The sequence below is a fragment of the Rhinoderma darwinii genome, chromosome 8 (assembly GCF_050947455.1).
Source record: "Rhinoderma darwinii isolate aRhiDar2 chromosome 8, aRhiDar2.hap1, whole genome shotgun sequence".
In the NCBI taxonomy this organism is placed as follows: domain Eukaryota; kingdom Metazoa; phylum Chordata; class Amphibia; order Anura; family Rhinodermatidae; genus Rhinoderma; species Rhinoderma darwinii.
The window spans coordinates 28,259,994-28,285,499 of NC_134694.1; positions in this window are offsets into that span (position 1 = coordinate 28,259,994).

The window sequence follows — 25,506 nt, forward strand, 5'->3', positions numbered from 1 at the left end:
CAATCGCCGCGGGCAAAAAACGCGGCAAGATAGTGTGGGCAGGTCAAAATCTGCCTCAAAATTCGGTGCGCGGTTCCAGGCGGTCGCGGGTGCGCATGCGCGGGAGTTTGCGGGTGCGCGCGATCGGTCGACGGGCGGCAGTGTTTGACAGCCCCCATGACGACCCCCATGCTACCCAGGGCCGCCATCATTCTTTTGGTGAAAAAAACGGGCCCCATTGCAGGGGCCTGTTTTTTTTCTACCAAAGGCAAGTCGCGGCAGTTGCCGGGCCCCCCTTTCAATTAGGTTTGGCCGGGCCTCTCACATCAGTACCCATAATACCCCCCCTGATGGCGGCCCTGGGTACCATGATATAGTGCTGGACGGAGTACCGTTAACAGGCGGTGCCACGGTAGGGGGCCCAGAAAATTTAGCTGTAGGGGGCCCTGAAATTCCTGATGGCGGCCCTGCCCCTGGATAGTTCAACAGCCAAACCCATGGGTGACCCTGCTGAGACGCATCATTCCAAAAGTGTGGAGGTTTGTCCAGTATCAAATGAAGTGATGTGCATGGCTAATAATTATTCAGTCTGTTCCTCATGAAGACCCAATCCAGACCCAATCCAGGTGATATCAGGATATAGAGGAGCATGTATGCCATCAAACACTGAATATTAATTATTGTCTCCCTGACACTAGAAAGTATCTGGGACGATGTTAATTATCTTTTTTTTTTTTTTTTATGGTAAAAGGCTTAAACCATTTATCTGATCTCTTTGATCTCAGACTTTTTGGATTAGCGTTCTAAAATACTGAAATCGCCTCAAAACCTCCCCAAACCGGATACAGTGCAACTATCTCTGAGAGAAGATCAAATCATCTTGACCAAATGTGTCTGTTGAAGATTTGTTATTACCTTATATCCTATGTACATTTAGTCCTCTTCTTTTTTTTATTACAATTTTGAGAGATTATTTTAACCACTTAGTGACCAGCCTATTTTAGGCCTTAATGACCAAGCTATTTTTTACGTTTTTTCATCGTCTCATTCAAAGAGCTATAACTTTTTTATTTTTGCGTTCACATAGCTGTATAAGGTCTTGTTTTTTGCAGAACAAGTTGTATTTTTTAATAGCACCATTACATAGAAACAGTAAATAGAATTTATTGATTAACTTTTATTAACTTTTTTTGTGGGGGAAAAAACAGCAATTTTGTCAAACTTTTTTATCAAAATTATTTGTTTTTGTGTCTCCATATTTGAAGAGTGATAACTTTTTTATTTTTCCGCCGATGTAGTTGTATGAGAACTCAGTTTTTATTGGTACCATTTGGAGTACATGAGACTTGATCAATTTTTATCACAATTTTTTTAAGGCAGGATTCACAGAAAGCAGCAATTCTTGCATTGTTTTTTATTTTATTTTTTACGGCGTTCATCGAGTGGGTTAAATAATGTAATAGCTTTATTGTTGGGGTCGTTACAGACAAGGCCAAATATGTTTAACTTTTTTTTTATTTTTCATAATAAAGCATTTTGTAAGGGGAAAAAGTGGGTTTTTCATATATTTATTACTTTGGATTTTTATTTATTTATTATAAACCTTTATTAAACTTTTTTTTAAACTTTTTTATTAGTCCCACTAAGGGACTTCATTATGCCATCAGCTGATCACGTTTATAATAAACTGAAATATTTCTGTATTGCAGTGTATTACTGCCTGTCCGTGTAAAATGGGCCGGCATCTGATGCTAGGTCATGCCTCTGTCATGGCCTAGCAGGTGTTAACTAGAGGCAGAACTGGGGGCCTTTATTAGACCCCGGCTGCCACAGAAGACACCGGCACCCTGCGATCTTATGGCAGGATGTCGGTGGTGTGAGAGAGGGAGAACCCTCCCTCCAAAAACACTCAGATGTGCCGAATCTGAGAGGTGAAATGAGTGAGATCGATAATGATATAGATCTAGCCGGTTCGAGCAGGTCTGCTCCCAGCCCTCAGCTACTGGAGGTAGCTGAGAGTAGGGAGATTTAACTGCTCGCTGCTTTGTTTACTTATTCCGTAAAAAGGCTACATCATTGTAATAAGGCCCGTTAGTGGCTGCCGTAAATACACTAATGGGCGGTCACTAACAGGTTAAGGAGGAAGGGCCATTCGGCACCATAATACTGCCATACCATGCCTCAATAAAACTCATAATACCACCACATAGTGCCATAATAATACTGTTCTGACAAACTACTGAACAAATATAGACGAGGTATGTTTTTCCACACGATGGTTGCTCCAAGGAGTCCAGTCCTTGATGCCCCCTAGGAGACGGAGCCATGGGCAATTCCCTACTTTTACTGTATCTAATTTCTCAGGATCAGAAACTAGATTTGCTCATAGTCATGTGGGTTAAGATAAATGTGCTGTGTACCTATTTTTAACAATACTTCATATGCTTTTTTCCACACAAAATGTACCTTTTTTCATAACAATAGTAGTAACTATTTTCCTTTTTTCTAATACAATCTTGTAACTTCTAACTGATTTAAGGGTTAAAAGGGTACCTTTGCCATATGTTACAGATGTAACTTGCTTGTCCCTATTTCCCACATCTGTGATCCCTTCTCACCACATTGTTACATACTGTGACTGTGATTTCTCTATACTGTACGTACAACGGATGGCTTTTAATTTGGTAGGCTATGAGAACAGACAATGTTAGCAGCCAAACATGGTTTATGTCATTATGTTGCAAAGTCTTTTATTAGATTCTTGTATAACTGAGTCAGCAATTGCAGCTCCTTCAGCAGACATGTCTGCAGAATCCTAAACTTCACAAAAAAAACATATTCATATAGCATTTCCTCATTTGTGACTAAAGCCTTGGCCTCTTTCCATATGGCATTCATCCTTCCTTTGTCTTGCAGATGTTTTTTGCGTTTCTAGTAATTCCGTAATCAGGGATGTCTCACAGCATATTGAAATAATCTCCGTCCCAGTACAATTATCCTGTGATGTCAGTCGTAGACTTGGAATCCCCCTTTGGAATGTTGGATTTCCCTAACAGTTCGCCTCTGTATTTCCGTAACACCTACAATTGTCTCACATAGGCTACCATTTTGTACATGATTCAGTGAGTCATAAGATTTGTCTCTTCTGTGTGGGATGAGGACAATGATATTCAGGAAGGAGAGTGTACTGAAGCTATGAAATGAAGACCTATTTCTTTCCATTGCCAGAGGTTCTGTTTTACTGGAATCTTTTGGTAACTTAGAGGTTACTGGAATTTGGCATGTTCAGACGACGTGAGATCATATTTTGGTCTGTGCAGTTTGGAAACCTAAGTGTGAAATAATTCCATTGTTCATCAAAGAACTTTTTACCATGTTCAGAGCAGTTCCTAGTCTAAAATTCAAGTATATGATATCGTGTGCACTGTATGGTATATGAGGATAAAGGGATGCCCCGGGCTCTGCTTGGCACTCATGGCAGTTAATGAAATCTAGTTAGCATTGTAGGCTTTATAATTTTTTGGTGACATATCACATTATTATTGGTAATAATAGAAGCAAATATATGATTAAAAAAATGTGGAAATAGGCAGCCTTTTAGTATTTTGATTGCTTGACATATGTCAGCCCCCTTAACATATAATCCATGCCCCCAACCACCTGTGAACCATGAGTAGTGCACATGAGCTGTATGAAAACACATGGAAATTTACGCCTTGAACGTACAATATCAGACAGTTAAGTAGACCCTAGACGGTGACCCTGGGCACTCACTGCCGCTTAGCAGCTCCTCTGACTTCCTGTGTGGAAAGTGGATATAAAAGACTCTGTAGGGAGCAGTCCATAACATAGGAAATCAGAGGTGCACTGTCGACTAATATCCTATTCTTTCGGCAGTCCGGGAAGTTTACTCTAGGAATCTTCTGGACATTATCCAGGGACACTGATATAATTTGAACTATTTCCCCTCTGACATTGTAACATAGAAAATACATTCTAGTGCAACCTATTGACCAATGTCTTCTGTGTAAGTAAAAAATGGTGCAGAATTAGGGACATATCGTAAAGTGAACGGGCTACATATCAAAATCTTAATGAGGCCACTGCATAAAGTTACTCAAGTAAATATATTGTTCACAGTGTAAGCTTCACTCCACCCAATAAAAGTTGGCTTTTCTGTAGAGGCTTTTAAACCCTTAGTGACCGGCGTATTTTAGGTCTTAATAACAGAGCTATTTTTTACGTTTTTCCATTGTTTCAATCTATTCATTTTTTATTTTAGCGTCGACAAAGCTGTCTAAGGTCTTGTTTTTTTGCGGGACAAGTTGTATTTTTTAATAGCACCATTTGGGGTACATATAATTTATTGATTAACTTTCATTAACTTTTTTAGGGGGGAATAGAAAAAAACAGCAACTTTGCCACTCTTTTATGCGTCCAAAATTTATGCTATTTACCGAGTGGTATAAATAACACAATAACTTTATTCAGCGGGTTGTTACAATTGCAACAATACAATTTATATAGTTTTCTAATGTTTTACTACTTTTACACAGTGAAAACTCTTAATTTTCAAAATTATTTGTTTTTGTGTCTCCATACTTGAAGAGCAACAATTTTTTTATTTTTCCATCGATGCAACTGTAAGAGGGGTTTTTTTTTGTGGGACGACTTCAAGATTTTATTGGTACCATATTGGAGTACATGCAACTTTTTAGTCAGTTTTTATCACATTTGTTTTTTATTTTATTTTTTATGGTGTTCACCGAGCAGGTTAAATAATATAATAGCTTTATAATTGGGGTCGTTACGGACACGGCGATATCAAATATGTGTAACTTTAAAAAAAAAAAAATTCATAATAAAGCATTTTGTAAGGGGAAAAAGTGTGTTTTTCATTTCTTTTTTTTACTTTGGATTTTTATTTATTTATTATAAACTTTTATTAAACTTTTTTTTTACTTTTTTATTAGTCCCACTAGAGGACTTCACTATGCGATCACCTGATCGATTTTATAATACACTGCAGTAGTTCGGTATTGCAGTGTATTACTTGCCTGTCCATTCAAAACAGACAGCCCTCTGGCATGACCTAGCAGGGATTATCTAGTGGCAGACCTGGGGGCCTTTATTAGACCACTGGCTGCCATAGAAGACACTGGCACCCTGCGATCAAATAGCAGGGTGCCGGTGGAGTGAGAGAGGGAGCCCACTCCCTCCCTCAAAAACCACTCAGATGCGGATCTCGGTATTGAGGGGTTAAACAAGCGAGATCAATACTGATATTGATCTCGCCCATTTGAGTAGGTCTGTTCCCAGCCCTCAGCTACCATCGAGATTTATATGCTCACGGCGGTGATTATTTGTTTCCGATACAGCGCCGTAAAAAGGCTACTGCATCGGAATAAAGCCCGTTAGTGGCCGGCATAAAAACACTAATGGGCGGTCACTAATGGGTTAAGTGTGCCACTCAGTAACTATAGCAATGTACATTTTGGAATAAAAGCAAGAGGGGCACTTTATGCCCCTCAATCCTGTGCTACCTACTGCATAAATAAATTTAAGTTTATGGGATTATCGGTGTAGTGCTGGACTTCCCAACTCATAGGTCCCTACAAGTGATTATATGGTACTAATGCAGTAAAAAGAAACAGCACCACCTAAGTAGAATTAAGGAAGGACTCTATTCATATCTCAGGCTAAGCAAAGATACTTGCTATTGTAAAGGATTTGCCAGATACAGCTTCTGTGTCGACGCCCATGGTTAATCAGTCTGCATCTGCTCCTAGGTCTGATAGAGTAACTCAATCTGCTACCACTCAGGCTGGTAGGCTGAGGAGTGGGAGAACCTATCACAGCCTGGCCAGACGGTTCTAGCTCCCGCCCTCTGTCTATGTATACCTTCATTTGCTTCTTGTCTTTGCCTGTGATTCTATCTTGTTTCCTGGCTCTGCTGTTCCTGCTAATACTACTGACCTCTGCTTCATATCGACCCTGGCTTTACTGACTACGCTCTTGCTCTGCGTTTGGTACCTCGTACACTGCTGGTTTGACTCGGCTCGTTCACTACTCTTGTTGCTCACAGTGTTGCCGTGGGCAACTGCCCCATTTCTCTTAGCTTCTGTGTACCCTTGTCTGTTTGTCTGTCGTGCACATATTGAGCGTAGGGACCGTCGCCCAGTTGTACGCCGTCGCCTGGGATGGGCCGTGCAAGTAGGCAGGGACTGAGTGGCGGGTAGATTAGGGCTCACCTGTCTGTCTCCCTACCCCGACATTACAGCTATAAAATATAACCTTTCATAAATATATATTTAAAATAAGCCCCAACAAATGATGCAAAAATGCAAAATATCAAGAGGGCCATCAATAGAAACAACTAGAGTTGAGCGAATTTCAAGAAAATTTGTTTTGGGTCCGATTCGATATGGTCCGAATAAATTCGCTGCAAATCGCAAGTGCCCCAATTGCTCTGAAAACGCATGACTGACTCTCTGATGTCTTCTAGGACTGTATCCAACCAGTAGCATTTCCTGGTTGGGCTTTTTATAGAAAATATAAGTGTAACGTCCGTGGTCGCTGACCCCGAACTCCTTCCATCCAGTCGACGCCCTTCTCTCCAGAGATGTCTGCACATACGGCCGTCCTGTTCCACAGTGACCACCAGGATGCGCTCGCGAGCTCAGTCCAGACTCAAGGAGCAAAAGCGCACGCAGGTGGGAGATTGAGCTGATTGCTCCCAGAGCACCCTGGGCTATAAGAAGGGCTGTGCCCCTTCCTCCCATGCCTGAGCGTTGTTGTCGTACCCAAAGTTTGTCTATGCAATTGGTCTCCTAGTGTTTTCCAGTTCCAAGTGTTCCCCGTTCCTGTACCTGTATCCTGCAACCTCTATCCCGTGCTATCCTAGTCAAGTGCCGTGCTGAGCTGTAGTAGTGCTGTCCTGCTACTCCATGCCTGACGTCTACCTGCTGCCTAGTCCCAGCCGAGCCTGTCTTGCTACTGTCCGAGCTGCCACAGTTACATAAGAACTATAGACTGTGACCTGTGTCCTGTTGGCCAGCTGCCATACCGTCAAGGCGGTACGGCCCAGTGGGTCCACGAACCCAACGTGACAATAAGTCATCCACCTGTGTGCTAGTGGGAGGGAGGCATTTTGGAAAGGCTACCTACAAGGCATTATGGGGAAGCTCGCCCGAGGTCATGTGATCCGTTTTCTAATCTCAAAAATGGTGGCCAGTGCCATTTTGCCATTATTCGTGCACTGCTAACCCAGAAGTTTGGGATTTTGCCAAATCCGAAACTTTTTGGAAATTCGGACCAAAATCGGTTTGTGTTGAATCAATTTGCTTATCTCTAGAAACGAGTAAACAAACATAAGAATATATGCTAAAGGTGTTGGCAGCGGGGCTGGGAAATACACATAAACAAAGGTGGGCAAGTAAACTAACAATAAGGTGTAATAAAGCATACAAAAGGTGACAGTAACATTTTCACACATACCAGCTTTCAAGAATCGCAGAGGGACAATTTTTCCTTTTAAGCCACGCCTCTAACCCCACCCAATCCACGCACATACACACACGGTTCAGCCCACACAGTATCCTTCTCTCATAGTGCCTCCCCACCGTATAATGCCTCCATAGACCCCCCACACAGTATAATGCCGCTATAGATGCCCCCACACAGTATAATAACCCATAGTGCCTCCCAAATAGTATAATGTCAAATAGCTGCCCCCAAACAGTATAATGCCCCCATATCTGCCCCATATACTATAATGCCCACATAGATCCACCCATATAGTATAAAGCCAACACAGATGCCCCCATACAGTATAATGCCCACACAGATGCCCCCATACAATATAATGCCCACAAAATTCCCCTATACAGCATAAGACACTCATAGCTGCCCCATACAGTATAATCCCCATACAGATGCCCAGATACTACCTTAGTGCCACAGTACCCACTGTAGATAGTGCCACAGTGCCCACATAGTCCCACAGTGCCACATATAATGTGCCATAGTGCCTATATATAAAGTGCTAGTGCCCACGTATAAAGTGCCAGTGCCCATATAGAAAGTGCCACAGTGCCCATCTAGATAGTGCCACACACAATGCCCATGTAGATAGCACCACTGTGACACCTGTAGATAGTGTCCATATAGTGCCACGGTGCCCAAATAGATAGTGCCGTGCCACACCCTGTAGATAGCGCTGACCCTCCCCTTTAGATATCGTCATTGAGGCTCCCGCTCCTGAAGGAACCCTTGACATCACTATCCATATATGAACATATATGGACAGTGACGTCAGGGGCTCCTTCTGGAGTGGTATCCCCAACCAGAGCGTTGCCGACGCTCTGGCCAGGGATTCCACTTTGGGAGTAGTCCCTGACGTCACTGTCCATATATAGACAGTTATGTCAGGGGCTCCCCCTAGGAGCGGAATCCGCGACCAGAGCGTCGGCAACACTCTATCCGAGGATTCCGACGTCACTTCTCCATATATGGACAGTGATGTTAGGGGCTTTCCCAAGACAGAAGTCCCTGGAAAGAGAGCTTGAGTTGGGCGGGGACTCCATAGTTGAATGCTGAAGTACGTAGCTGACGGTGCCTTGCTTCAACATTGGATTCAACTGTATCTGTGTCCTGAGGATTCAGAAAAGAGAAAAAATGATCCAGCGCTGAGTCGTGCTTTGATTTAAAAAGGAAGAAGTATTCCCACTTTTATTGGGGAAATGAGATTAAAATTAGAAGGAGACGCAGTCCCAAGATGTATGGTAATTCTGGGTTGTTGCCCTAGCCTACGCGTTTCAAGCACGTACCGTGCTCTTAATCATGGGAATACTTCTTCCTTTTTAAATCAAAGCACGACTCAGCGCTGGATCATTTTTTCTCTTTTCTCCATTACGTACCACCAGCCGTAGCGGGGATCCAAGCGGAGAGTCCGGTCTGGAAGTGGCGGCCTCACATAATTGTTTGATGTACAATGTGTTATTGGGATATACCTTACATACATACATACATAGTACTTGTTTATTCTATGTGAAATGTGCTAATAGGGTGTTTTTTTATGGTGCTGAAAGGATTCCAGTGTGGGGCTGAACCTTTCGGAGCGATAACTCTGCTTTGTCTAGGGGAGAGAAGAGGTAGGCCATCATAGGGAAAATCTATCATGCTTAGGGTATGTTCACACGGCGGGGGTCCGTAACGGCTGAAATTACGGGGATGTTTCAGCCTGAAAACATCCCCGTAATTTCAGCCGTAGCGGCATGTGCAGGCGCTTGAACGCCGCGTCAATTACGGCCGTAATTAGCGCTGCTATTCATTGGAGTCAATGAATAGCGGCTCCAATTACGGCCAAAGAAGTGACAGGTCACTTCTTTGACGCGGGCGTCTATTTACGCGCCGTCATTTGACAGCGGCGCGTAAATATACGCCTCGTGTGAACAGACAAACGTCTGCCCATTGCTTTCAATGGGCAGATGTTTGTCAGCGCTATTGAGGCGCTATTTTCGGGCGTAAATCGGGGGAAAAACGCCCGATTTACGTCCGTAAATAGGCCGTGTGAACATACCCTTACTGTTGCCCTTTGCTTATTTTATTACACCTTATTGTTTGTTTATTTGCCCACTTTTGTTTATGTGTATTCCTTAGCCCCACTGCCAACAACTTCAGCATATTCTATCGTGTTTGTTTGATCACTGTTTTTATTCATGGCAGCATTGGTATTATGCATTTTTGCATTATTTTTTATGGGTTGTTTTCATTTTATAGGTTTTTCTTTTTTAAGACTATTCACAAAATACAACAGCAATAGCTTCATGTTAAAGTAATGTAGCGTTACGTTTGTATTCACTAGCAGGTCCCCTTTATCAAGCCATGTGAAATACCTCCCCCAGTCCGGAAAAGAGCAAAAATCTGTTAGTGAAGCATTTAGTCACATAATATGTAGATGGCATAGCATGTTACCAAGCGTGAGCAAACCTGGGAGCAAACTATTGCGTAATTTGAGCAAATGATTACTCCGCCTAAGGCCACATGCATACGGCCTTGCCCTATTGACGGCCCTCGATTTCGGGCAGCGCACGCACAGCCGCCAGATTTTTCGGCCCGTACTCCAAAACAAAGTATGGGAGCATGATCCGTAAAAAGCAAAAGATAGGATATGTCCTATCTTTTGTGGTACACTTCTACAGCCCGGACACCTTCCCGTAAATAATCGGGATGGGGTCCGTGGACAATAGAATTGAATGGGTCCGTAATTGCGGTTGATTTTTACTCTGGACTGATGCTCATTATTGTTTACATTACGCTTGTATGACAATTACACAACTAAATACAGAGGAGATTTAAAGTAGTTTAAAGAGGCTCTGTCACCAGATTTTGCAACCCCTATCTCCTATTGCAGCAGATCGGCGCTGCAATGTAGATAAGAGTAACGTTTTTTTTTTTCAAAAACGAGCATTTTTGGCCAAGTTATGACCATTTTTATATTTATGCAAATTAGGCTTTCTTAAGTACAACTGGGCATGTTTAAAGTTATGTACAAGTGGGCATGTATTGTGTGTGTACATCTGGGCGTTTTTACTTCTTTTACTAGCTGGGCGTTGTGAATAGAAGTGTATGATGCTGACGAATCAGCATCATCCACTTTTCTTCGTTAACACCCAGCTTCTGGCAGTGCACAGACACACAGCGTGTTCTCGAGAGATCACGCTGTGACGTCACTTCCTGCCCCAGGTCCTGCATCATGTCGGACGAGCGAGGACACATCAGGCGACAGAGGCTACATCGACTTACCTGCAAACGCCGATTCTGCTGCAGAATCAACTGTAGCCTCTGTCGCCTGGTGCCGATGTGTCCTCGCTCGTCCGACACGATGCAGGACCTGGGGCAGGAAGTGATGTCACAGCGTGATCTCTCGAGAACACGCTGTGTGTCTGTGCACTGCCAGAAGCTGGGTGTTAACGAAGAGAAGTGGATGATGCTGATTCGTCAGCATCATACACTTCTATTCACAATGCCCAGCTAGTAAAAGAAGTAAAAACGCCCAGATGTACATACACAATACACGCCCACTTGTACTTAACTTTAAACACGCCCAGTTGTACTTAAGAAAGCCTCATTTGCATAAATATAAAAATGGTCATAACTTGGCCAAAAATGCTCGTTTTTGAAAAAAAAATACGTTACTCTTATCTACATTGCAGCGCCGATCTGCACCAATAGGAGATAGGGGTTGCAAAATCTGGTGACAGAGCCTCTTTAAGAGGGTATTCCAGCCACAAACATTTACACAAATCCACAAGATAAGTGATAAATGTTAGCAGGTATCAGTAGGGGTGCGACCACTGCACTCTCTATTTCCGTCACTTCTATAGAATTTTGACCAGTGCGCATGCGCCTCCTCACCTTTTAGGGGGAAGCAGTTTAACGTTCGGTGGGGTTCCACCTGTCAAACTTCCAGCAATCTAAATATGATCACCCAGTGGATAGGTTTTAAGTGTTTGTGGCGGGAATGCCCCTTTAATTCGGACACAGTTTTTGATAGCAAGGATGCTACTGTTAGTAACTCTGCCTTATTGGATATTTTGACACAGATTGTCATTATTGTGTAGACAATAACCATTCATTTATACATTTAAATATATTACATTTGCATTATTTTCACCAATGGAAAAATGACCTCAAAATCATTGTATACCCGTTCTCTTTAATGTCCACACACCGCCATCACAAAACTTGGTAGAAACTTCTCCTGCATAGTTAGAACTTTACGTCCCTGATACGTTCTGTAGATAACAGGAAAATATGATGTAAAAGATACTCAGTATATGTTGTTATTTGCTTCATTTCTCTAGCAAGCGAACTGAAGGGAATGTAAATGGAGAGCTAAAGTGGCAATGCTGATAATATCGAGATTTTATAAACAGTCGTAACAAAGTAAAAGTTCATGAATATATGCGTACGTGTGTGGTACGGTTGAACTCAGGGACAATAGTGTACCTATAGTGTAAAGAGATCTGTATCTCCTTTGTGAAGAAAAATTTATGGCGGCACAAGATTAACAAACGTACAACATGTCAGCTGCCCATTAGCAGATGCATTTTCTGTACCCTAGTATTAGTTGCCCTTTGCCAAAGGCAGTTTAAAGATTCACATGGTCTACTGGGAATGTTTATTAATTGGTTGGCATCTGGGCAAAGCCGCAGCTACTGTCTTTTGTGGCATTGCTTTATGATAGGTGACAGGATTGCTCCTTCTGGTCTTTTGTGATGCCAATGACACCATGACAAAAACTCTTTTCTGTTGGTAGTCGGCCATCCACTTCTATCTCCACATGGCAGTTCCCAAACTGACAGATGTAGAAGGACAGCCACTGAATACAGATTATCAGACAGATTGTACCAGTTACAGCAAGGGTGAATCTCATTTAGTTAATGGCCAGTAATTCATGATTAACCTACAGATAAAATAATACTGATGTCCTGAAAATACAAGTAAAGTTGTGTTAGAGAAATACACTACAGATTTTCCCTATATTCCTCACTAAGGTGTACGACGTGTACAGTATAATCTTAGTCTGATGCAGTGAAGTACTAGGTCACAGTAATATTAAATAAAAATGTATAGGATTCTACATCCCATAAACAATAAATGCTCTGTTCACATAATGTCAGAGCCTATGTATTCCTGTGTTTGGAGCCAACTTATTTTTGGGACCTGAGGCTGCTATGTACGCCACTGTATAGGCTTATAGTGGCATATGTCAACTATATTCTCCAATAGAAAAAGAAACTGCAAGATATCATGTTTTTTACTGTATCCCTCTGTATAGAACAGATGTGTCTACCACGCTACTCTATATAGCCAGGAAAAGTATGCGAAAAGGTCTTTTAGCATATGCCAGGTGTATGTTGGCTTACGAATACATTCGGCATATGCGAATTTAGGGTTTTAATGCTATATATATAATAGATCCGTTTTGACAGTTCCCAATAATTACAAAACTTTTTAGACAGCCTGCCTCAGCTCACTTAGCATATTTGTGTCGGAAATGCTTTCTCTTTGTTTGGCGCTTCAACACTGTGAACTAGATATCGAGTGGCTGAGGGTTCATGTTTATTGTCATAGGAAGGAGAGAAGCAGCTGCCAGACACCTCTGGCTCTGCTTACCTCTTGGGAAACAAAGGATTAGGATCCTTTTTTTTTCCTCATTTGGAGACATTGAGGGCAGTTGGGCTGCCCCCAAGAGTGTAGCTAAAGGCTAATGGGCCCCGGTGCAAAAGTCCTTCATGCCCACCCCCAACTTCTCTACATGGCCAATGGCCCCAGCTTTCAGCTGCTTCGCTGGGTCTCCTAAGTGACCCAACGATGCATCACTAGCAGCCAGGGCCGTCACTAAGGACTTAAAATGTCAGGGGAAATAGCCCCAATAAATATGCCCCCCCCCACCAAAATGTGTGTGTGTATATATGCTATATCAGAGACACAATATATATTTAACTATGACCACTATAGCTATGGATAGGATTAGTATTCAAAAAATAGGCAGCACTCCGCAGTAAATGTGAAAATAGGGTACTTTTATTGCCCCCTGTGCACAGGGGGCAATAAAAGTACCCTATTTTCACATTTACTGCGGAGTGCTGCCTATTTTTTGAATACTATCAAGTTTGGAGCGTGGTCTGTTGCTGAGGATTTGCACCCACCATACACCGGTGCTGCTAGATATATTTGTTTATCCATATGGATAGGATTAGATACAGCAGCTCAGCTGACTGTATCACATATGATAGGCTTAGATATAGGACCCTGCGGAAAGTTTCACACATGATAGGCGTAAATACAGGGCCCAGCAGACAGTATCACACATTATAGGTTTAGATACAGGCAGTGCCATACTTAGAGTTGATGCTGCCCTATGCACATTTAGTGCTGATGCCCCCTATAACTCCCAAAGTTATGGATACAGCTTATCACGCTGACATTGCACTGGACCCAGGAAAGGAAAGTATAGTTAGGGTATGTTCACACGCAGTAGCAAAATACGTCTGAAATGACAGAGCTGTTTTTGCCTGAAAACAGCTCCTGATTTTCAGACGTTTTTGCAAGTACTCGCGTTTTTCGCTGTGTATTTTACGGACGTTATTGGAGCTGTTTTTTAATGGAGTCAATGAAAAACGGCTCCAGAAACGTCCCAAGAAGTGACATGCACTTCTTTGACGCGTAAAATTACACCTCGTGGGAACACAACATCGTAAAACCCATTGAAAGCAATGGGCAGATGTTTGTAGGCGTAATGGAGCCCTTTTTTCAGGCGTAATTTGAGGCATAAAACGCCTGAATTATGTCTGAAAACAGTGCTTGTGAACATACCCTAACTGTTTTGCTTTTTTATGTGTTATGTGTTACTACAGATGGTCGGGTACTGGATCGTACCCGACTCTTTCCAGTACCCCTGGTGGCGGTGAGGTGGCGGTAATGATGTGGGGTTTGTGTCAGCCTTTTCACCAACTAACATTAAGCCCTGCCTTAGTAATGGATGCTGTCAATCATTTTATTGAGAATAAATAAACCGCCATCATCGAAGTAAACTTCGAATCTGAAGTTGTCCGAAAACCGAACCTGTAAAAAAAAAACACAAACCTCTCTGAAAAATTCATTTGTAACACATAAAAAAGCAAAACAATTATTATACTTAACTATCCTGGGTCCGTAACAGTAAACTATGCGACGACAGCTCTAAGATGTCATTGGTTAGTTTACATCACATGGTCCCAGGTTACCTCAGGTTATGGGTTTGCTTTTAAAAGTAGGCCAATGAACTGAGGTAACCAGACAGCATGTGATGTAAACTAACCAATGACAGCTTAGAGCTGGTTGTAAGGGACGCAGGATCACCTGAATTTTGCTGCATCTCGGGTGCGTGCGCCACTAAAAATACCTAGTGCGCTAGAAGTTATTAGCGGTCATTCACCTACTTTCAAAAGTAGGTAAATGATCACTAGTAACCAGATAAGGCCCTGTTCACATCTGCGTTTGACATTCTGCTCCAAAATGCCAGAAGTGCAGGCTCCTTTGAACAACAGAGACAGCCGGTGCCTCACGAAAGCCGTTGACTTTGATGGGTTCCATCGGGGTGTCTGTGGTTTTAGCGGAAACATTAGAGCAGTATGCTGCGCTATTGTTTCCGGTATTTTTGGTGGAATCTGCGATGGAGGCCCTAACAGGGCCTCCAACGCAGAGGTGAATTAGACCTGGAAGCCTGTGGGTGACAGATGCCACTGTATGGCATCCAAATCGAAGAAAGGAACTGCAGCACTCTAGATAATCCAATGAAGTGTATTTGATTTATTCACCAAGCATAAAAACAATTGCAAGTCTTTTTATGCTTGGTGAATAAATCAAATACACTTCATTGGATTATCTCGAGTGCTGCAGTTCCTTTCTTCGATTTGCATATTGATTGCTTCCCTTGGACCTGGGATTCTTTGCTGCGTGCGCCACTCAAGATTGGGGAGTTATCTTTTCCTGCTGGTGAAACCTATATGGCTGTGCTGCTGATTTCTTGAATATCTACTGTATGGCATCTGTCTCAGGTATACGTTAAACGTACACCCATATATGGACAGTGATGTTGGGAGCAGTGCTGTGCCCTCCGGGCAGAGCGCTAGTGCTTAGCGGCAAATGAAGTCCTGAATACAGGGCCCAGCAAACAGTATCACACGTTAGGCTTAGATACAAGGCCCAGAAAACAGTATCACAGGGTCCCTGTATCTAAGCCTCTGGGCCCTGTATCTAAGTCTACCACATTGTGGGCTTAGATGCAGGACCCATGTGTGATACTGTCTGCTGGGCCCTGTATCTACTCCTACCACATGGTAGGCTTAGATAAAGGGCCCATGTGTGATACTGTCTGATGGGCCCTTTATCTACGCCTACCACATGGTCGGAAATAGACACAGGGCACATGTGTGACAATATCTGCCTACCACTAGGCTTAGATACAGGGCCCCAGCAGAAAGTGTAATCTTATACCAACCTTTCTTCGGCTCCGGGCGAATCACTGGTCCTGACTCCATACAGGGCCATGATGTAGTGCACGCCGTGACGTTATGATGCTGAAAAACCTCCGGACCAGCACTGTGCCCGGACGCGAGTACGGTAAGCATACTGTTACTATAGTAACAGGGGCCTATCTAGTTTATGATGTGAGCCCCAGTTACTATAGTAACTAAATAGATGTGGTGTGGGGGCCATGGGCCCCTGGATTCTGGGCCCAGTCACGATTGGAACTGCTGCGACCACTATAGCTACGCCACTTGCTGCCTCCATAAACAGGTATACTATTAGAGTAGCATAAGTTGTTTGAAGAGTTAGTTCAAGTTAATTTGAGTTTCTTTTGACAACCGCTGTGTCCGATTCCATTATTGCACGATCCTTGAGTGGTGTATTGGGTCAGGGCTAAGGTCCACACACAATCTAAGATCTAACCCTCTTACATGCTTAATATGTTTAAAGTGATTTTTTTTTTTTATGTGGTGTCCCTTTATATTTTATTTGTTTAAAATACCTTTGGTCATTGTAAAATGTATGTCTTATTTTTTTATATACTACTTTTAACTAAAATGTTAGGCCATAACAAGTTGGATTCAGTGATGACAGTCCAGACAGTAATCTGTGTTCCATTTATAATGGAGTATGTATAAAAGTCAACCATAACATTTATGACCACGCTAGGTGTGCTTTATTAAAGCAAGAGCTTATGAAACACTTATATCACGCATGATGTCAGAAGTGGATAATACAAACATTAAACAGCCCAGCTAGTTGCTAAGGTAAAATGTTTAATATGTTGAAATATGGTCTAGTATGAAAAAGCCTAATGACTCAATAGTCTAAATTGCCCAACCAAGTAAGTCAATAAGGCCGAACAAGAACAGAGTTCAAGTAGCCAATGCTTGTCACTGACTATCCCTCTTACAAACCTTAGTTCATGGTTGCCAATAGTTCTCTATGTGGTCTATGTGGTAGGGAACAGTGTGCCACCTCCTCTTACTTATCACTTGTTATAGGAATTCTCAGTCATTGGAGTACTGACATCTTTGAAAATCTGAAGAACAAGGGTGTATTTGTTTCCTTAACCGTACAGGAGAGGTATTTAGGAGATATACTGTAGACTCTTATTATGATGGTCAAGCTATACCTTAATCTTTATGATCTAAGTGGCAAAATAGTGCTATACCACTGATATATGCAACCCTTGTCAAGCAGGTCATTCTTCCTCTGTTGCTGTACTTGAATTTGGCTCTTCTCGAAAATAGAGGAGTTTGAACCTGTAAAAAAGTGTCTTAAAGTTGGAATAAAGATGAAAGCTAGGATAGAATAACATTCTTTAATCTGAAGATGTTTAGAAGTAGGGAAAGTCTCAAAAGGGTATAAACCCATGAACTTTGCAGAGATCATTAGTAACTTTAGTAGGAGCCATTTTCATGGAATGCAAGGTATGGAAATCAGATTGTAAGGGGTCCATTACAGAGTTAGAAGAAAGAGAGTTGAGTGAATTAGAGTATATCAGCTATTTCAAGAGGTCAGAAATAAATGAAATGTTAAGTATAGCATGATATTAAGCAGAGCATGATGGGTCAAAAATCACAGGAATCTGCATGATTTTTAGAGGAAGTAAAAGTTCTGGACAAAAAATGGGAGGTTGACGATTGAGGAAGGGGAGTTGGTGAAATAGAATTGTAGAGGATCTCACTAGGTCATCTAATGCAAACTGTTTATATGATCTAAACGCTGCTGTCCTCCTGATTGCAGTGCCTCTTTTCTTATGTTCATTGGTCCCCCCATTCCTAAGAGATGGCCCCCTCCTTGTGTGGGCGCCCTGTATGCTAATTCCCTGTAGTTAGCCAACAGGGCGTGAACTGCACTTTAGGCCCTTTTACACGGGCGAATTATCGGGCAATTGGGCATTCCCGCTCATTGCCCTGTGTAAACAGGACAATGACCAGCCGATGAACGAGCAAACGCTCGTTCATCGGCTGATCGCATCATTTATGCTGCAAGAAACATTATCGTTGTCGGCAGCACATCTCCCTCTGTAAACAGGGAGACGTGCTGCTGACATGATAGAAATGTATGGGGATGATCGGTCATAGTAATGACTGCTCATGCCCATACATTGCTCTGTGTGAAAGAAGCACAGATCAACGAGCTAACTCGTTGATCGGTACTCGTTTACAAGGCCCATGTCGGGCCGTGTAAGAGGACCCTAATTCTACCAAGGTGGAGCCAATTTCACAGCCTCTGATGCTGTCCAATCAGTGTGGCTTCATCCTCTGAATACGCATCTGCTCTGGTCCTTGACACTGCATATTTTAATCCTTGGGCCGGCGGGCTATCATCTTAGAGTCATTTATTGAAAGCTACTCTGAGAATATGTTATGAGTCTTCCCCTGTGATGGAGATAAAGTTAAAGACCAGGGAATTCATCAGACTCCACATCTCAGTTTAGCTATCCCCAATCCAGTGGAGACGCAGAGGGTCCACATTCCTCAGTTTGCGCGAGTCAGAGATAATGGGGAGGAAGTTATGAAAACTGTCAGCAGAAAATTTTCTAGTTTCCGATAACAACCAATCACACCTTTAATTTTTTAAAGAACACTATAAGAAATTAAAGCAGGGCTATGATTTATTACTATGGACAACATGGCTACTTTGTGTTGGACAGTTTTCAATAATCTCCTGTGCCTCCTGTACTTTGGCATCAATGCGGGTAAAAAGTAGGTATGAAAGAGGTGTTTTTGATAAAGGAGTAGACAGTTTGTTGTATATATAACACATGTTTAAGTTCATTTTGTGTGTATTATTCATAGTTCATTTTAGTACACATTAGGGGAACTTATTAAGACTGGTGTTTCATACGACAGTATTAATCTGAAACACGCTGGAGTAAGATGCACATGATTCATTAAGAAGGGCCCGGCCTTAAAATAATTAGGCGCATCTTTGGCTGTCCATGCGCCAGAAAGTCAAATCTATGCCAATTATGAGCTGGAGAAGATTTGCGCCATAATTTACACCAGTTTCTGGCATAAATTATAGTAAATTTGTTGGACTGTGGCAAAGTGGTAGAGGAGGCATAATAATCAAAGCGAGTTTTTGTGCAAATAGTGACTTTTTTACGCCAGAATGCAACGGCTGCCGCGCCATTTCCCACTGTTTCCACTGCCTCTGCTCCGGTTCCTTTAACCTCCATTCCCTCATGCTCGTCCCGAGCTCCACTCACCCGATCTGAACGCTCTGCAGGCTCTGGGCGTCATCAGGTAACTGCATCTCTCACCTCCCCCCACGGCTGTTATCCACGATCTGCGGCTGCAGTCAGAAGAAGGCGCACGCGCTGACTCTTCCCTTCTTAAAGGGCCAGCGCGTGCCAAAATCCTAAGACTTCCTATTTAAGGATCCTCCCCCCTCTGATCCTTGCTTGTTCAACCAAGTTATCCCTGTTATCCCATAATGCCTTTCCTGGGGTATGTCACTTCCGACCAGGGGCTTCAAATGGATCCAGCCAAGCTGTCCTCAATTCTCAACTGGTCTCGTTCGCAAGGACTCAAATCTGTCCAACGCCTGCTCGGATTCACAAATTATTACCGCCAGTTTATTCCTCACTTCTCCTCTATGACAGCTCCTATTTCTGCACTGACCAAAAAGGACCACGGAGGCCGAAGCCGCATTTCAAGCTCTTAAAATTGCCTTCTCTTCTGCTTCAGTCCTACATAGACCAGATTCCACCAAACCCCTTGTTCTGGAGGTCAATTCTTCATCTGTGGGAGTCGGAGCTATTCTTTCACAAAAGAGTTGTAGAGGGAGACTTGTGGCCTGTGGCTTTTTCTCCAAATCATTTACACATGCAGAGAAAAATTACGGTATTGGAGATAAAGAACTTTTGGCTATTAAATTGGCTCTAGAGGAGTGGAGACATTTGCTAGAGGGTGCGCGGCATCCTATCATCATCTACACAGATCATAAAAACCTCCCTTACCTGCAATCTGCTCAACGCCTGAATCCTGAATCCTGAATCCTGAATCAAGCAAGGTGGGCATTATTTTTTTCCAGATTTGATTTTCACCTTCACTACAGACCCGCTGGAAAGAATACCAAGGCTGCCGCCTTATCTCGCTCTTTTGACCCCACAGATCAAGAGTCCAGTCCCCAGTTAATTATAGATCCAAAACGCATTATGATGGCTGCCCCGGCTGAAGTAGTACACATTCCCCGAGGGAAGACCTACGTACCCCCTAAACAAAGGGATTGTGTTCTTCGCTGGGGTCATGCCTCCAGGGTTTCTGGGCACCCTGGCATCAAAAAGACTTTCAATTTGATTAGCCTTCAGTACTGGTGGCCTTCCATGTTCCAAGATACTAAAGACTTTGTTTCAGCCTGCTCCATCTGCTCTAAGAATAAAATCTCCCATTTAAGACCTGCGGGCCTTTTGCATAATTTTGACTCTCCCTGGTCACACATTGCCATGGACTTCCTTACTGATCTGCCACGTTCTGCTGGGTGTACCTGGATCTTGGTATTCGTGGATCGCTTTTCTAAAATGGTGCATTTTGTACCCCTTTCAGGTCTTCCGTCATCTTCCCGACTGGCAACGCTGTTTATCAAGCACATCTTTCGCCTTCATGGTCTTCCTAAACATATTTTTCTGGCAGGGGATTACAGTTCACATCCAAGTTCTGGAGAGCCTTGTGCAAACTGCTGGAGGTCAAACTTGACTTCTCTTCCGCTTACCACCCTCAATCCAATAGTCAAGTAAATCAAATACTTGAACGTTTCCTCAGGAATTTTGACGACTGGGTAAGTCTACTTCCATGGGCCGAATTTGCCTTCAACAACCATACGGGGGAATCTACCGGCTCTTCTCCTTTCTTCTTGGTGTATGGCCAGCACCCAGGAATACGTCTACCAGTTTCTGTACCTTCTGAGGTTCCAGCTGCTAACATGGTCCACCGCGAGTTTGTACATATATGGCAGGAGGCCAAGGACTCCATCCACAAAGCCGTAGCCAGGTTCAAGAGAAACGCGGATAAAAAACGCAGGATATCGCCGCAGCTCATTCCTGGGAATAAAGTCTGGCTGTCCACCCGGTACATATGACTGAAGACCCCTTGTTACAAACTGACTTCTCGTTTTCTGGGTCCTTATGAGATAACAGAACAGATTAATCCAGTAACTTTCAGACTTCGTCTTCCTCAGTCTCTTTCCACATTTCTCTGCTGAAACCTACAATAGTCAACCGATTTTCCAAAAAAGTTCCTGTCCATCTTGCTCCTGTGGCTGATGCCGAGTTTGAAATGAAAGAGATCCTTAATGTCAAAAGAACACAGGGGAGATTGTGGTACCTGGTGGACTGGAAGGATTATGGTCCCGAGAAGAGATCATGGGAGCCAATGGAGAATGGCAACTCCCCAGCTCTCATCAAGGACTTTGAAAAGAGGTTCCCAAGCAAGCCAAAAAAGAGGGGGCGTAAAGGAGGGGGTACTGTAACGGTTGCCGCGCCGTTCCCTGCTGCTTCCACGGCCTCTGCTCCAGTTCCTGCAACCTCCATTCCCTCAGGCTGCTATTCGGCGATATATGCTGTGCCTCACTATCCAAACACTATGCCTCCATGTTTTACACACTACACTCACGTTTTGTTTCACTCACAGCCCTGATTTCTACACACTACACTTAGTCATGTCCCCTATACCTCACATGTACACTATACACAGTACTTTATTTTTTATTTATTATTATTATAAATTTACTTCCATGCCCAACACAGCACTCCCCTCAAGGTTAGTGGGAGTGGCTATCATTATTTAAACACACCTGGGCTCCTCCCTTCAACAGCATTCTCTGACCTGGTCGCGTCCAGTTTGGAACAGGTTTTTTTACCCACCTCCTAATCTGTGAGTATGGCCTTTTCTGTAATTTTAATAGCTGTCAAAAGACGGCGCGTAAAAAAGACGCCCGCGTCAAAGAAGTGCCTGTCACTTCTTAAGACGTAATTGGAGCCGTTTACCACTGACACCATGGAAAAACAGCTCCAATTACGTCCGTAATGGACGCTGCGAAAAGCGCCTGCACTTGCCATTACGTCTGAAATGCCGGAGCTGTTTTCTCCTGAAAACAGCTCCGTAATTTCAGCTGTAACGGAGGCTGCCGTGTGAACATACCCAAATATTGATTTGGAGCATACATACTGAGTAGTATGTGTTTCAATTTTATTTTTATTTCATTTTCTCCGTCACTATTTCTATAATGAAAACTGCAGTTGCAAATAATATTTTCTATGAGATGACTTTTTTTTTCTAGTTCCTCAATTTGAATATTTTATACTTTTTTTTATGATTCCTTCTATGTGATGCCAGTACTGGAAGTAAGCCATAATATTACATAATTATTATATTACACTACGATTCAATATATGATGTTCAACATTTGAAGGTTAACCTTTGAAATATACAGTGTAATCCCTAATTTCATCAATAATTCTAATGATATAATCTCCTTTTTCATGAATAATAATAATGATATTACGTTATTATTTTAGATTCTGACTTGTGTCTGCAATGGCAAATAAACATTAAAGAGGTCTCTGGAATGATGTAAATAAGACGTACTCATTGTATAATGAAAAATTATGCAACTCTCCACAATACTTTTGCTTTACTTCATCATTGCTGTCAGTGACCAGAAACATTCATCTTTTGTACATATTCACTGGTGTAAACTGCAAATTTTCAAGTGACGCTCACAATTTAGTAGTGGGATGCCTTGCTAAAAATTTGCAATTTGCGGTCCGGTTGCTGAGGCCTGGTTGCAGAGCTTTGCAGGAGCAGTTTTGGCCGTCGTCCAGTTGTGTGGCAGATAGACCACCATGTTGGACAATGTATCTCGCACCGCCTATTGCATATTTTAGAGAAAGATTCGGCTATTGATTTATGACAGTGTCCCTATAAACCCAGGTCTTAATCTTTTCAATGAAAACAGTTAATGTTTAGTTCACAGATAGCAAACAGATGTCTTGAAAAAAAATGTGAGGTATTACTTAATTTTACACTACCGTTCAAAAGTTTAGGGTCACTTAGAAATTTCCTTATTTTTGAAAGAAAAGCACACTTTTTTTCAATGAAGATAACATTAAATTAATCAGAAATACACTCTATACATTGTTAATGTGCTAAATGACTATTCTAGCTGCAAACGTCTGGTTTTTAATGCAATATCTACATAGGTGTATAGAGGCCCATTTCCAGCAACCATCACTCCAGTGTTCTAATGGTACATTGTGTTTGCTAACTGTGTTAGAAGGCTAATGGATGATTAGAAAACACTTGAAAACCCTTATGAAATTATGTTAGCACCGCTGTAAACAGTTTTGCTGTTTAGAGGAGCTATAAAACTGACCTTCCTTTGAGCTAGTTGAGAATCTGGAGCATTACATTTGTGGGTTCGATTAAACTCTCAAAATGGCTAGAAAAAGAGAGCTTTCATGTGAAACTCGACAGTCTATTCTTGTTCTTAGAAATTAAGGCTATTCCATGCGAGAAATTGCCAAGACACTGAAGATTTCCTAAAACGGTGTGTACTACTCCCTTCAGAGGACAGCACAAACAGGCTCTAACCAGAGTATCTTGTGCATGCAATCTATGCAGTTACATGCATGTACATGGAACCCATTGCAGCAATATTGATGTAGGGGTTTCCCCATCGCTGGGCTTTATTTGCAGCCCGTTGGAGGAACCTTTATTTTCGCTTGCAATTGACTGTTTCCTCACCAACACTGAGAGGTCAGTCATCTATATAAATTAATATACTTCTATAGAACCGGAGCAATTCAATTCAGACATAATTTGTCATATTGTGCCAATCTAGGGGACTTTGGCACAACGTAAATTACATCCAACATTGTTTTTAATAACAATTTAACAATAAAGTATTTTTTTATTTTTTACATCGATGAAACACACTACTTTTCCTACTCCCCCTGTTCCTTCAATCATATTCTAACCAGAGGAGAAAGAGAAGTGGGAGGCCCCGCTGCACAACTGAGCAACAAGACAAGTACATTAGAGTCTCTAGTTTGAGAAATAGACGCCTCACAGGTCCTCAACTGGCAGCTTCATTAAATAGTACCTGCAAAACGCCAGTGTCAACGTCTACAGTGAAGAGGCGACTCCGGGATGCTGGCCTTCAGGGCAGAGTGGCAAAGAAAAAGCAATATCTTAGACTGGCTAATAAAAGGAAAAGATTAATATGGGCAAAAGCACACAGACATTGGACAGAGGAAGATTGGAAAAAAGTGTTATGGACAGACGAATCGAAGTTTGAGGTGTTTGGATCACACAGAAGAACATTTGTGAGACGCAGAACAACTGAAAAGATGCTGGAAGAGTGCCTGACGCCATCTGTCAAGCATAGTGGAGGTAATGTGATGGTCTGGGGTTTCTTTGGTGCTGGTAAAGTGGGAGATTTGTACAAGGTAAAAGGGATTTTGAATAAGGAAGGCTATCACTCCATTTTGCAACACCGTGCCATACCCTGTGGACAGCGCTTGATTGGAGCTAATTTCATCCTACAACAGGACAATGACCCAAAGCACACCTCAAAATTATGCAAGAACTATTTAGGGAAGAAGCAGGCAGCTGGTATTCTATCTGTAATGGAGTGGCCAGCGCAGTCACCAGATCTCAACCCCATAGAGCTGTTGTGGGAGCAGCTTGACCGTATGGTACGCAAGAAGTGCCCATCAAGCCAATGCAACTTGTGGGAGGGGCTTCTGGAAGCATGGGGTGAAATTTCTCCCGATTACCTCAGCAAATTAACAGCTAGAATGCCAAAGGTCTGCAATGCTGTAATTGCTGCAAATGGAGCATTCTTTGACGAAAGCAAAGTTTGAAGGAGAAAATTATTATTTCAAATAAAAATCCTTATTTCTAACCTTGTCAATGTCTTGACTATATTTTCCAGTCATTTTGCAACTCATTTGATAAATATAAGTGTGAGTTTTCATGGAAAACACAAAATTGTCTGGGTAACCCCAAACTTTTGAACGGTAGTGTACATATTTTTTTGTTACACTTAAAGCAGCAATTGCTTCATCACTTATATAATGCTTTGTAATACTTAACATTTAAAATCTTTATTGCCTGTTATGTTGGGCCCGCAAGCGTTAAGGGACTTCATGGCAAATAAAGGAATTTCTGATGGTCTTTTATAAAGAAAGTTTTATGTATGAACTAAAATAAACAGACACAGGCATATACCTGAAAATATACAGGAAGAATTACTTGATAAGCGCCCACACGTTTGTATGCGCACAGACATGTCCACCCACTGCTCATGTATTTTAGTATTAAGAGGGACACATTGGTAAACAGCTCAGTCATCCATATAAAAATAACATCTTTATCATTGTATATTCTCTAAATTAATGAGAAGTATACAAAGCTTTTTAAAGAAAAAAAT